The sequence below is a fragment of the Cnephaeus nilssonii genome, assembly GCF_951640355.1.
Source record: "Cnephaeus nilssonii genome assembly, chromosome: 3".
NCBI lineage: Eukaryota > Metazoa > Chordata > Mammalia > Chiroptera > Vespertilionidae > Cnephaeus > Cnephaeus nilssonii.
Genome location: NC_137074.1, coordinates 47,604,389 through 47,617,328, shown reverse-complemented (window position 1 = coordinate 47,617,328; position 12,940 = coordinate 47,604,389).

The window sequence follows — 12,940 nt, the reverse complement described above, 5'->3', positions numbered from 1 at the left end:
TTACTGCTAAAGGTGTAGCATTTTCTTTGAACATCCAGCAGAGGGCATGAAAGCCTATCTGTGATTCTAGCCCATTAGCTAGATTTGATGTAGTGGTTAAATGAAACCATGAAGCTGGATTACTACTGATGTCCGATTTTTGACAGATCCTAGAAGAATAGATTAATCATCAGCTTCAAATTTGCAAGAAGAATGTAGGGCTTTAGCTCATATTGCTCACAAAGAAGCTGAGCACCAGGACTGATGCCTGTCATCAGAGAGTCTAGTAAATTTGAAATATACTCCCCTCCTAAGGATGATACTTATGAGTTAGAGGTGCCTGTAAAGGCAGGATAATTTGTATTTAAATGCTCACATGGTATGTGATCTCTATGTCACTGACCCTATAGGTCTAGCCTATTTCTTTCTTACCTGACCACAAGTTCCTATTTAATTTTCAGTTTTGTAGTTCTGAATTTTTTTCCTTTGTGTGAGGAGCACAACTGTTATAAAAGACGACTTTAAAATTCAATATCTTGCACAAGAATGAAATAGAGCTGGGATAGGACTGAAAAGCATTCTTATGGACAATGAAATGAAACTCAGCCAGAATATTATATGTAAGGCAGAAAGTGAAATACTTCAGGATTGTATAAGAGAAAATAAGACAATGAACATGTGTTGGCTATGAGGCCCAACATTCAATAGAGACTATTTTTTAAATCAGAACAGAGGAAATAGAATATACATTCCAAATTCGTTTTGCTTTGTGATTTAAACAAAATAAATATAAATATATATATATATATATATATATATATATATATATATATATATATATATATATATTAATACTGATTAATACTGGATCCTGAAAAATAGTAGTTATTTTGTTATTTTAATAAATATAGTTCTGAGAAAATGGAATAATTTGGTGATAAACAAAATACTATATAATAAAAGGCTAATATGCAAATTGACTGAACAGCAGAACGACTGGTCACTATGACATGCACTGACCACCAGGGGGCAGACAGTCAATGCAGGAGCTTCCCCATGGTGGTCAGTGTACTCCCACAGGAGGAACACCACTCAGCCAGAAACTGGGCTCATGGCTTGTGAGCGCAGTGCCGTGGCAGCGCTAAGGATGTCCGAGGGCTCCTGGACTGCGAGAGGGCTCAGGCTGGGTTGAGGGACCCCCCTGAGTGCACAAATGATGTGCACTGGGCCTCTAGTTTATTTCTATTTGTGTATTTAGAAAATAATTGGTTTTTTTTATGCTAAAATTTATGCCAGTGTACACTGACTCATGAAGCAAATAATGTATATCAATCAAGATGTCAGATTTTTATATGAATAAGTTGAAAAAATGTATTGCTCAAAAGCACTGAAATTATCAATGTCTACAGGTTGAAATTATCAATGAATACAAATTTCTTAAGTTTATTATCTTGTTTATTGAGTGAGAGTTTTTTCCTTGGAAAATCAGTTTAAGGGATGCAATAAACAAAATAAGAGAATTTCCCTTTCTCTAGCACTTAATTCAATTGTCTCTCAATATTTAATAAATAGTCAGGGTTATTTTTCCACCACATATGAAAATTGAAGTCATGTGTCAATTCAAATCATCCTTCCTTGGGTGTCTAAATCTGGATAAATTTATAATGGTAAAGAGTCTTAGGAACCACTGACTAATTTCCTTCCAGAGTTAGAAGCATGAGAGTTATTATTTTTATTAAAGAATATTGAGAGACACAGATAAGGAAGCCTAGGAAGTACTTCTAAGCAATCAGTGGACAAGTGGATCTTACCTGATATCATAGGAAATACTTGTCACCTGTGATAAAGTCAACAAAATAGGTCAGTGCTATATGAGGAGAGTAGGACTTATGAATGGAATATCAATATCTTAGGTATAGCAAAACATTTCTGGGGTGCTAAGGTCTTTCTGCAGATGTAAAGATTTTTTTTATTTTTTACTCTTTTAAAGAGAGTATGTGGTTGAAAGGGATGCTTTGATAAGCTGCTAAAAATAAGAACCACCTATGGGACACACTCAATAACAATAGATGGTCATTAAAAGGAGTGATTCTGGCATGACCCATGTTGATCAATGGTTAGAACATTGACATGCGCACCCAAGGATCAAGGGTTCAATTCCCCTGTCAAGAACATGTACCTGGGTTGTGGTCATTCCCCTCCCACCCACCCCCCAATCAGGGCAAGTGTGGGAGGCAACCAATAGATGTGTCTCTCTCACTTCTCTCTCTCTCTCTCCCCCCTCCCTCTTTGGAAAAAATATCCTCTAGTGAAGATTAACCAAAAAATAAATAAATAAATAAATAAATAAATAAATAAATAAATAAATAAATAAGAAGAAGAAGAAAAGAAAAAAGGTGAGTCTGTGTAACTGAAGGTCTTTGGTTTTACTATTTGAGGTACGTGTTTGGGAGCAGAAGTAAACTGCTTAATGCTTTAGAGGAGAGTTGTTTACTTTATAAATACATTTTTTTACTATAATTTTATTAGCATATGGAAAGTATTTCATTGAGAAATACTTTTTCAACAGGAACTGGCACCCACTCAGAACAGCCATTACTGGAACATTAACTCCATGAGATCCAGTGACCACTGTGTAGGTCCTGATTTCCATTCTCCAATAATGCATTTTCTTCTTGATCTTACTCCTTTCTATTTTGTCTGTTTTTGACAAGGTTTGCTGACTGCTTCAGTTTCTGCTGCATTGACCAAATACTTTATTTTGCTTTTGATTCCTAAATTTCAGGCTTTTTCCTTGTCCAATAAAATAGAGTCCCTCTAATCAATGCATCCCATTCATTAGCTTCACAAAGGCATTGTGTAACTTTTGTTTTAATTTAGTAAAAGGAAAACTATGGTTTGCAACCAGAGCATCTCTCAACGTATTCCCCTAATTCTCTAGGCTACAATTTGCATTAAAACAACTTTATTTAGAAAATATCAGAAAAGTTTGATAATTTCAACCACCCTCCTCGGTTTCCCACCTACATTCAGACCCTCCTCCAGCAAACTCAGGAAGACCCTTAAAGAGCCAGGTCTTCTTGGCTTCATTTCTCTTTATCTGTACAAAGGCTATTTCACAAAAGTGTCTCCTTTCCTTCTTTTAAACTTCCATTTTCCTTTTAAACTCCATTTTTCCTCCCTCCCCACACTCCATATATTTTCAACAAACATTTAACCTGTCAGTTTTATAAAAGCAGTCGAGTTTTTGCAAAGGAAATCTTGTAGCATATTTTTTTAAAGTCTCCTAAACATTGATTCAAATAGAGATTATAGAAATTAAAATTATAGTATTTTATTTATGATTTACTCTGCCACAAAGTGTAGATCATTTGGGATCTTCAAATTGGGACCCAATTATAAATGACATTTTTTAGACAATTGGAACAAAACATACATTGGGAAAATTGATATTAAGAAATTGTTCATTGTAGCCCAGCTGGTGTGGCTCAGTGGTTGAGCATCGACCTATGAACCTGGAGGTCACTGTTCAATTCCTGGTCAGGGCACATGCCAGGGTTGTGGACTCAATCCCCAGTGTGGGGTGTGCAGGAGGTAGCCAATCAATGATTCTCATCATTGATATTTCTATCTCTTCCTCTCCCTTCCTCTCTGAAATCAATAGAAATATTTTTTTTAAAAAAGATATTGTTCATTGTAAATGTTATCTGTGGTTATATTGTTTAAAATTCCTTATCAGTTATACATACACTAGAGGCCCGGTGCATGAAATTCATGCACGGGGGTGTGTCTCTCTGCCCAGCCTGCACCCTCTCCAATCTGGGACCCCTCGAGGGATGTCTGACTGCCCGTTTAAGCCTGATCCTGGTAGGATTGGGCCTAAATGAGCAGTCGGACATCCCTCTCACAATCCAGGACTGCTGGCTCCCAACTGCTCGCCTGCCTGCCTTCCTGATTGCCCCTAACCACTTCTGCCTGCCAGCCTGATCACCCCTAACCACTCTCCTGACAGCCTGATTGATGCCTAACTGCTCCCCTGCCAGCCTGATTTCCCCTAACTGCCCTCCCCTGCAGGCCTGGTCCACCCCAACTGCTCTCCCCTGCAGGTCTGGTCCCCCAACAACTGCTCTCCCCTGCAGGCCTGGGTCCCCCCAACTGCCCTTCCCTGCAGGCCCGGTCACCCCCAACTTCCCTCCTCTGCTGGCCTGGTAACCCCTAACTGCCCTCCCCTGTAGGCTTGATCGTCCCCAACTGCCCTCCCTTGCAGGCCTGGTCCCTCCCAGCTGCCCTCCCCTGCTGGCCATCTTGTAGTGGCCATCTGTGTCCACATGGGGGCAGCCATCTTTGACCACATGGGGGCAGCCATCTTGTGTGTTGGAGTGATGGTCAATTTGCATGTTACTATTTTATTAGATAGTATAGAGGCCTGGTACACGGGTGGGGGCCAGCTGGTTTGCCCTGAAGGGTGTCCCGGATCAGGGTGGGTTCCCTTGGGGCATGGGGTGGCCTGGGCGATGGGCCTGTGGTGGTTTGCAGGCCAGCCACGCCCCCTGGAGACCCAAGGGGAGGCCCTGGGATCTGGGATTTATTTATCATCTATAATTGAAACTTTGTAGCCTTGAGCAGAGGCCCGGGCATGCCAGGAAGTTTGGCTTTCTCCATCGACAGGGAAACCCAAGCTTCCTGCTCGCTCCGTGGCCGCAGCCAGTTTTGTTGGGATTTATTTATCTTCTATAATTGAAACTTTGTAGCCCTGAGCGGAGGCCAGGGCCGGCCAGAGCGGTTGGGAAGCTTGGCTTCCTCCATCGCTGGGAAACCCAAGCCTCCTGCTTGCTCTGTGGCCGGCCACCATCTTGGTTGGGTTAATTTGCATACTTACTCCTGCTTGGCTGGTGGGCATGGCTTGTGGGTGCAGTGGAGTGATGGTTAATTTGCAAGTTTCTCTTTTATTAGTGTAGATAATGAAGTATTTATGAGTGAAATGATGTGATTTCTGAAATGTTTTATATGACCAAATAAATAAATAAAAATAGCCTTGTTTGCGGGCTCTGGAGAAAGCCTATATTGTTGAATTCAACAATAAGTCCATTTTTTTACTTACTCTAATACTAGTTTAAGGTTCTGGTTGTTGTTGTTGCTTAGAGTACATTTTATTTAAAAAATACTACCTTGATTAACTCATTGTATACCAAAGTTCAACCACTCAAATATGGGCTTTCTCATTTCTAAAATAGCTAAAAAGGATTTTTTACTTATTTTTATTTAATGTAATTTTAAATCAATTCAGCTTCAAACTTAGATGTATTTTAAACAAAAACTTTAAATTGTATCAGAGTGGAAAACTGGTGCTTTTCTAAATTCACATGAAAATAAATGGTCTATAAAATAAAATTATTTAATGTATGGCCAAAAAAATATCTTAAATACTATTGGCAGTAAGTATAACACATTCTGAGAAGCTCATTAATATGTGCTTTGAAACTGGGGATATGCAATATCATGGGGATTTTTAAAAATTTATACTTTTCATCTGCAGAAATAAATATTCAAGCAATTAGTGATTATTTAAAAAGTTGGTTAACTATGCTAGAGCTAATTAAATAAATGCATCAATATACCAATATAATATCATATTTTACCCATAAGATAGTAACAATATTAAAAATCGTTAATTTCTGGTGTTGAGAAGAATCTGGGGAAACAAATAGTTTTATAAACTTTTGATGGAAATTTAAAATTACTATAACATTTTTGAGAGGTCAATTTAGTAGCCATATGTTTTGAAACTGAGGGTTCTTATAACTTTGATTAAATTTAATTTTAAATCCTGTATCTAGAAATCACCTCTCTCTCTCTCTCTCTCTCTCTCTCTCTCTCTCTCTCTTTCTCTCCCTCCCTCCCTCTCTCTCTCTCTTTCCCTTCCTCTCTCTCTTTTAAAGACCTAGCCCTTTCCAGGTAATCAGTAATCCCTGAGCCCCTGAGGTGGCAGAAGACAGTGCCTTAGATGTGACTAATGGTCACAAGGTCTGGCAGGCTAAAGATAACATGCTGGCCTAAGTTATGTTTCAGTTTCTGAGCCCTAAGGTGGAAGGACCCCCTGGCTGCTTTCCAATGAAACCAGACAGGAGGACACTGGAAAACACATCAGAGTTGTTCTCAAGACATGAAGAAATGATTCATTACCTTTACCTCACTTCTGACCAATCAGCTCCCAGCAGGACTGTGAAAACCTAACCCACTGTGTCTTGTGATTCTGCCCTGTATAATCTGTAACCTACACACTACTGGGGAATTAGGGGTTTTGAACATTAGCTTCCCGTACTCCTGGGTGGTTCTATTAATAATAAAATAGCGAATCTTTCTCCACTGCAATTATTGGTGTCTAGTGTTTGGCTCTACTTGAGCCTGGTGGATGAATTCTTTCTGTTCTGTAACAGAATCAAAATATTAATATATGTATATTTACAGGGATTTGACATTTCTACTTTAAGACACAGTTAGAAAGCAATTCTATAGTTATAATTCTACAGAAAGCAAACACATTTTTAAAAGGAATATTCCAATATTGTTTATAGTAGCAAACCCAGAAACAATGGAGATGCCTAAGGGAACAAATTAGAAAAATAAGGGTACATTTGACCAATGAGCTATGCAGCCATTAAAAAAAGAATGAACTGACATGGAAAACTGCCAAAAAATATATTTAATCACTAGAGGCCCGGTGCATGAAATTCGTGCACGGAGGGGGGTTGTCCCTCAGCCCAGCCTGTACCCTCTCCAATCTGGGACCCCTCGAGGGATGTCCGACTGCCCTCTTACAATCCAGGACTGCTGGCTCCCAACTGCTTGCCTGCCTGCCTTCCTGATTGCCCCTAACTGCTTCTGCCTGCCAGCCTGATCACCCCCTAACCACTCCGCTGCCAGCCTGTTTGCCCCCAACTTCCCTCCTCTGCTTGCCTGGTCACCCCTAACTGCCCTCTCCTGCAGGGTTGATGACCTCCAACTGCCCTCCCTTGCAAGCCTGGTCCCTCTCAACTGCCCTCCCTTGCAGGCCGGGTGCCTCCCAACTGCCCTCTCCTGCTGGCCATCTTGTGTCCACATGGGGGCAGGATCTTTGAGCACATGGGGGCAGCTATATTGTGTGTTGCAGTGATGATCAATCTGCATATTACTCTTTTATTAGATAGGATAGAGGCCTGGTACAGGGGTGGGGGCCAGCTGGTTTGCCCTGAAGGTTGTCCCTGATCAGGGTGGGGTTCCCTTGGGGCATGAGGCGGCCTGAGCGAGGGGCCTGTGGTGGTTTGCAGGCTGGCCATTTCAAGTTTTTTTTTGGAAAGGATACAAGAAATATTAAATAGGTACATCTGTTGGGAGAGAGATAGTGGGTGAAGACCATAGACATGGGTAAGAGAAACATTGTGTAATATTTACATTTCTGTAAATTAAAAAAAAAAAATTAATGTATGTGAGTATAATTTTTTTCTCACTACAGAGATTCTCCGGCTGCTGAGATAATTGGTGTTTTGTTTGTTTGTTTGTTTTCCTCCTTATCCTTTTCTGCTTTAGGCAAATAGAGAATCTTTCAATACAGATTTTAAATGTCAAATTACCAGCTTTTTGAATGGAAGCATAGGTTAATCGATATTGTAGTGTGCATTATATTGTATTCCAATTAATTACTGCACATCAGAAGCCAACATTATTCACTTGAGAACAATTATTTCTGAGCTCAAAAGCTGCAGAGCCTGCTCCAGGAATCATTTTTTTTCTAATTGTCAATGTATTCCCTTAAATTGAGATAGGAAGTGCTCTCTCCAGCATGAGAATGTTGACATAAAGAAACAAAACCAAAAAAGCAAAATAATTGACTGGAAAGATTAAAGTGTGAAGGAGAGAATATGCCAGGAAGAATAGTTTGGGAATCAGAATGATTTCGGTGATGGTGAAGATGGCTTGATAGGACTTTGCTTCATCTATGATGCCTCAAAGAGGCGACTGTAGAAGGGAAACCAGAAGCGTTACTGGGCAGAATAAAACTAGCACAATATAAACCTGGATAGTGTTCCTAATGGTGGCACTGAGGACCTTATCGCATGCATCTTCACCTCAATTTTCCTACCTTGGAAAGTGCTGTCTTCTCATGGTTTTCATTTTAAAGTAATTTGTGAATATCAAAAACTCCTTCCACCCAGTTATACTCTGGGGATAAGGAGCTGCTTGTAACTTTTAGCACATTATTTGCCATCTCTTAGTTCTATTTCTTTGTGCATGGTTTCTTTGCATAGAATTCATTCTCCTAACTTGTTTTCTATCATCATTCTTTACTCAACTGAAAATTTCCTCCTCTGTGGAGCCTTCCCTGACTCTACCAGCAGATGTAGAGATTGCTTTTCTTGTGGTATTTCCTCTATACCCACGCTATAGCAATTATTTTATTTCACTCTAAACTTTTTTAATGTCTGTGTGCCCCCTACACCTTAGGCTGCTCCAAACCACAGAGATGGCCTTTCAATAAAACTGCCCAAATGTATGCATAAATAAGGGAAGGAATAATACAGTGAACAAATAAATCTCATACAATGAATTTTCCTGGCCAGGGTATTACCACCATTTATTCACTCATTTATTAAAAAATATGTATTGAGAGCCTACTATGCATCAGGCACTGTGCAGGTACTGCTATATGTGTAGAGCAATACATTGTGCAGGTACTGTGATATGTGTAGAGCAATACATTGTGCAGGTACTGCGATTGTGTAGAGCAATACACAAAGTAGAAAATGTGTAGCCCTCTTAAAGCTTGTAATCTTTTTTTTTTAATCCTCACCTGAGGATATTTTTCCCATTGATTTCTTGAGAGAGTGGAAGGGAGGGAGTTGCGGGGGTTGCGGGGGGAGAGATAAAGAGACATCGATGTGAGAAAGACACATAGATTTGTTGCCTTCTACACCAGTTCCTACTGGGGCTGGAGAACCTGCAACTGATGTATGTTTCCCTTGATTGGGAATCAAACCCAAGACCCTTCATTCTGCAGGACCACATTCTAACCACTGAGCAACTGGCCAGGGCGAGAGCTTGTAATCTTTATGGGAAATTGAGGTATGGGAAAAGAAACCATATTCATAAGTGAAGTGCATTGAGGACAATGAAAGGAGAGTCCTTTGCACTAAAAGAGCGACCACACCTTCTTGCTTTCCATGAAAGTCCTGACTTAATCACTAAATGTCACCCTCTTTTACTTTCAAATTGTCTGTTTCAGTTATAATCACTAAAGGATTATTATTTTGTTACCAAGGAGAAAACATATATAACTGAAGAATGGAGGGGTCAGATTGTCATCATCCTAATCCAGTGAACAATTTTAGCATAATTAAGGCCAATCAACCAGATATTAGGTTTCTGGGTATTCTATCACATCACCTATGGTGTATCCTAAAAATTATTTAACATGATTCATTAAGCTTTTAGATTCAAATTCTAATTTACTGGAAATACAGATATAAGGAAACAACTAAGTTACAGCACCAGACAAATCCAGAAGCTGGAAATGAACTGTAGAAAAACTGGTTCAGCTTTCTTTTGTTGTTGTTAATTCTCACTCAAGGATATTTTTTTCATTGATTTTTAGAAAGGGTGTAACAGAGGGAGGGAAAGAGGGGGGGAAAGAGAGAGAATGAGAGGGAGAAAGAGAGAGAGAGAGAGAGAGAGAGAGAGAGAGAGAGAGAGAGACATCAATGTGAGACAGACACATTGATTAGTTGCCTCCTACCCTGACCCTGACTGGGGCTGGGATCAAACCTGAAATCCAAGTAGTGCCCTTGACCGAGATCGAACCCCAGACCTTTTGGTGCCTGCTGACCCTCTAACCACTGAGTCATGCCAGCCATGGCAGTGTGTTCTTTGTTGTTTTTTAACAAGTTAGAGTCTGTGACAAAAATGTAGCTTGATTATAGGAGACTTAAGACACATAACAACCAGAGGAAATACAGAATCTGGTTTGGACAAGCCAACTGTATTAATACATTTTAAGAAACTTGGAGTAATTTAAATATGGATCAGTTATTACAGAAGTTGAAAATTTATTGCTTGGAAAGGCAGAGATAGTTAAAGGGGGAAAAAGTTAATTACAAGCAACACATACAGAATGATCTCTAAAACAGAAATATATGTGTATGTGTATAAGTACATAATATCTGGAAGGGTACACAGATGTTCAATAAGGTTAAGAAGTAGCAATGTTCTAGGTACAGAGAATATGGTGCCAAGTCATTTAAATAAGATGCATTTTTGCCTTGCCAGTTTGGCTCAGTGGATAGAGCATTTGCTCTTGGAGTCAAGGGTCCCAGATAAGATTCTGGTCAAAGGCACATACCTCCATTGCAGGCCCAATCCCAGGCTCTTGTCAGGGCCCATGTCTGGGCTCTTGTCTGGGAGGCAACCAATTGATGTGTCTCTCTCACATCAATGTTTCTCTCCCTATGTCTCTTAACCTCCCTTCCACTCTCTCTAAGAATCAATGGAAGAATATCCTCAGGTGAGGATTAACATTAAAAAATAAATATTTTTGTTGTTCGTGTTTTCCCATGGTCTACAACACACACATATAACTTTTATAATAACAAAAGTCTAATTTTTATTAAAAATGTGCTATTAGAATTATCCTATATAAAAAATCCTAATATGCTAAGTGTGTGGTGGTCCATTCAACCAAAGCATAATATGCTAAGAATATGCTAAGGACGCTCAACTGCTTGCTATGATGTACACTGACCACCAGGAGGCAGATGCTCTAACTGGTAGGTTAGCTTACTGCTTCTTCAAAGTTATCAAATAACTCACTCAGTTGAGAATACAAAAAGTGAACAGATCGGGACTGAGTGAGACAAGCGGACACACCCGAGAGTCCTCCTGCGGTCCCTCCCCGGCTGGCCAACCTCCCGCGGCCCTCCCCAGCCCTGATAGTAGATTGGTGGGGTCCCTTGGCCTGGCCTGCACCCTCTAGCAATCTGGGCTGAGGAACCCCCCTCCCAGTGCAGAATTTTGTGCACAGGGCCTCTAGTAGTTAATAAAGGACAGGTAAGTAAAATTGTCAATTTTAAAAATTTTACTTTTTCTTACTATAATTAACTGTATATGACTAAATTACAGTACCCAGAATATAGTGAGTTATTTTAATGTTTCAACCTAATAATCTTATGTATGTACACTTTGATGTATATTATTTTTTCTTTCTAAGCATGCTGAGCTATCACCATGTCAATGATTACTTCTTCAGCATTTAATATTTGTTTTGTTGTTCACTAGTTGCTATACAAAATATATTCTTTGCTAGGCTTTATTTGGGGATGCTTTATTAAGTTATAGGAAATTAGAAATAAACATTTCCAAGGTAATTAAAGAAAAAATACTAATATTCCTCCCATAATATACAAAATGTTTTTATTGAGAAAAATTTCAAAACTATCATAGATGTCCATTATTACCACAACCTTTTGAAATATTTTCTCATACAAATGAAATTTAAGAAGGAAAAAAATTGTATCTCTAAAATTTAATGAGCTAACTTAATTAATTTTATCCTGCCTTTCCCCAGAAGGATTCAAGAGATGTATTAGAATATATAAAAGATAACAGACAATGTTATCATAAAGTTAAAGTGCAAATAAAAACTTTTAAAAATAAGGTTGAGAAAAAAGAAGTTTTTAAGTGTATAGAATAATACCCATATAACTAGGAAATGTGGTCTACAAAGAAAGTGAGTCAATTGCTCTGACTTATAAGATTAGATCAGAATTTATCCTGAGAATACTGGTAAAGAAATACCTTTTTAAATCATGAACACCATTCTCAAAAACATGAAAATATGTACTAGGTTTTCATCATCTCATTTTCACATTCTTTTTAGATTTTTTTTAATTTGAAGTGTTTCTTTTGGAGTCTTCAGAAATTCACAACTAAATTTCCATTTCCAAAGAACTAATTTCCAGCTTAGTTCATAGTTCATTAAGGGACTGCGAAAGGATTGATGCCATTCATGTGAATTACAAGGAATTGGGGAGGCTGAGATTAAATTTTATAAACATTCTAAAAACTTTACCATTTAAAAAATGCAAGATGATTACATTATGAATATGAATGAATTCCATTAGCAATCATTCATTGATTTAAGTGTCTACAGAATCCTTTTTTTCCCCAAAAAAGCACATATTTTATGAGGAAATTTGATTATTTATGTAAAGAGTTGTGAGGCTTTATTTCTTTCAGTCAACAAATATTTGTTAAATGTTATCATATGCCGGATATTTTGCAAAGGGTTAAGGATCTAGTTGTGAGAGGACATCTGAGCTAGTGAATGCTAACATAGTGTATTCATAAAATATATTTGGATGTCCAATCAATAAATGAGTGAACTCGTTTAACTATTACTGCTGCAGTCTAATAATTTGGCAATATATAAGCAAACGGGGAGTGGTGTTAGTAATACACAGATCTCTTATATTGTTAATGAGAAAGGAAGTCACCACTGACTCTGGTATTATTTTAGCATTTGCTTTTGACATTTGGAGCGTGAAGGGGAAACTTATCTTTAACTTCTACCAGTAGCTGGCACATAAAGCTAGTGGGTTTTTTTTACTTCAGTTTTAACAGAATCAGAGCAATAGTAGGTGGTGATACATTAGATTGAATTTAAAAGAACCATCTTCTTCAAAGTTATCAATATCTCACTCAGTTGAGAATACAAAAAGTGAACCGAAACCCAGGGAAAGAGCTAAGAGTTTGTTAATGCCTTCAAAGATGAGAATCTCTGGCATCTTTTGAAGGTTGCTTTCTATTCTTAAAGTGTCACTTCATTTTAATATCACCATGTCACAATGTCTAATAGCAATATAGAAATCACAAACGTTTTTATATTCTAGCAAACTCAACGAGAGAGAGAGAGAGAGAGAGAGAGAGAGAGAGA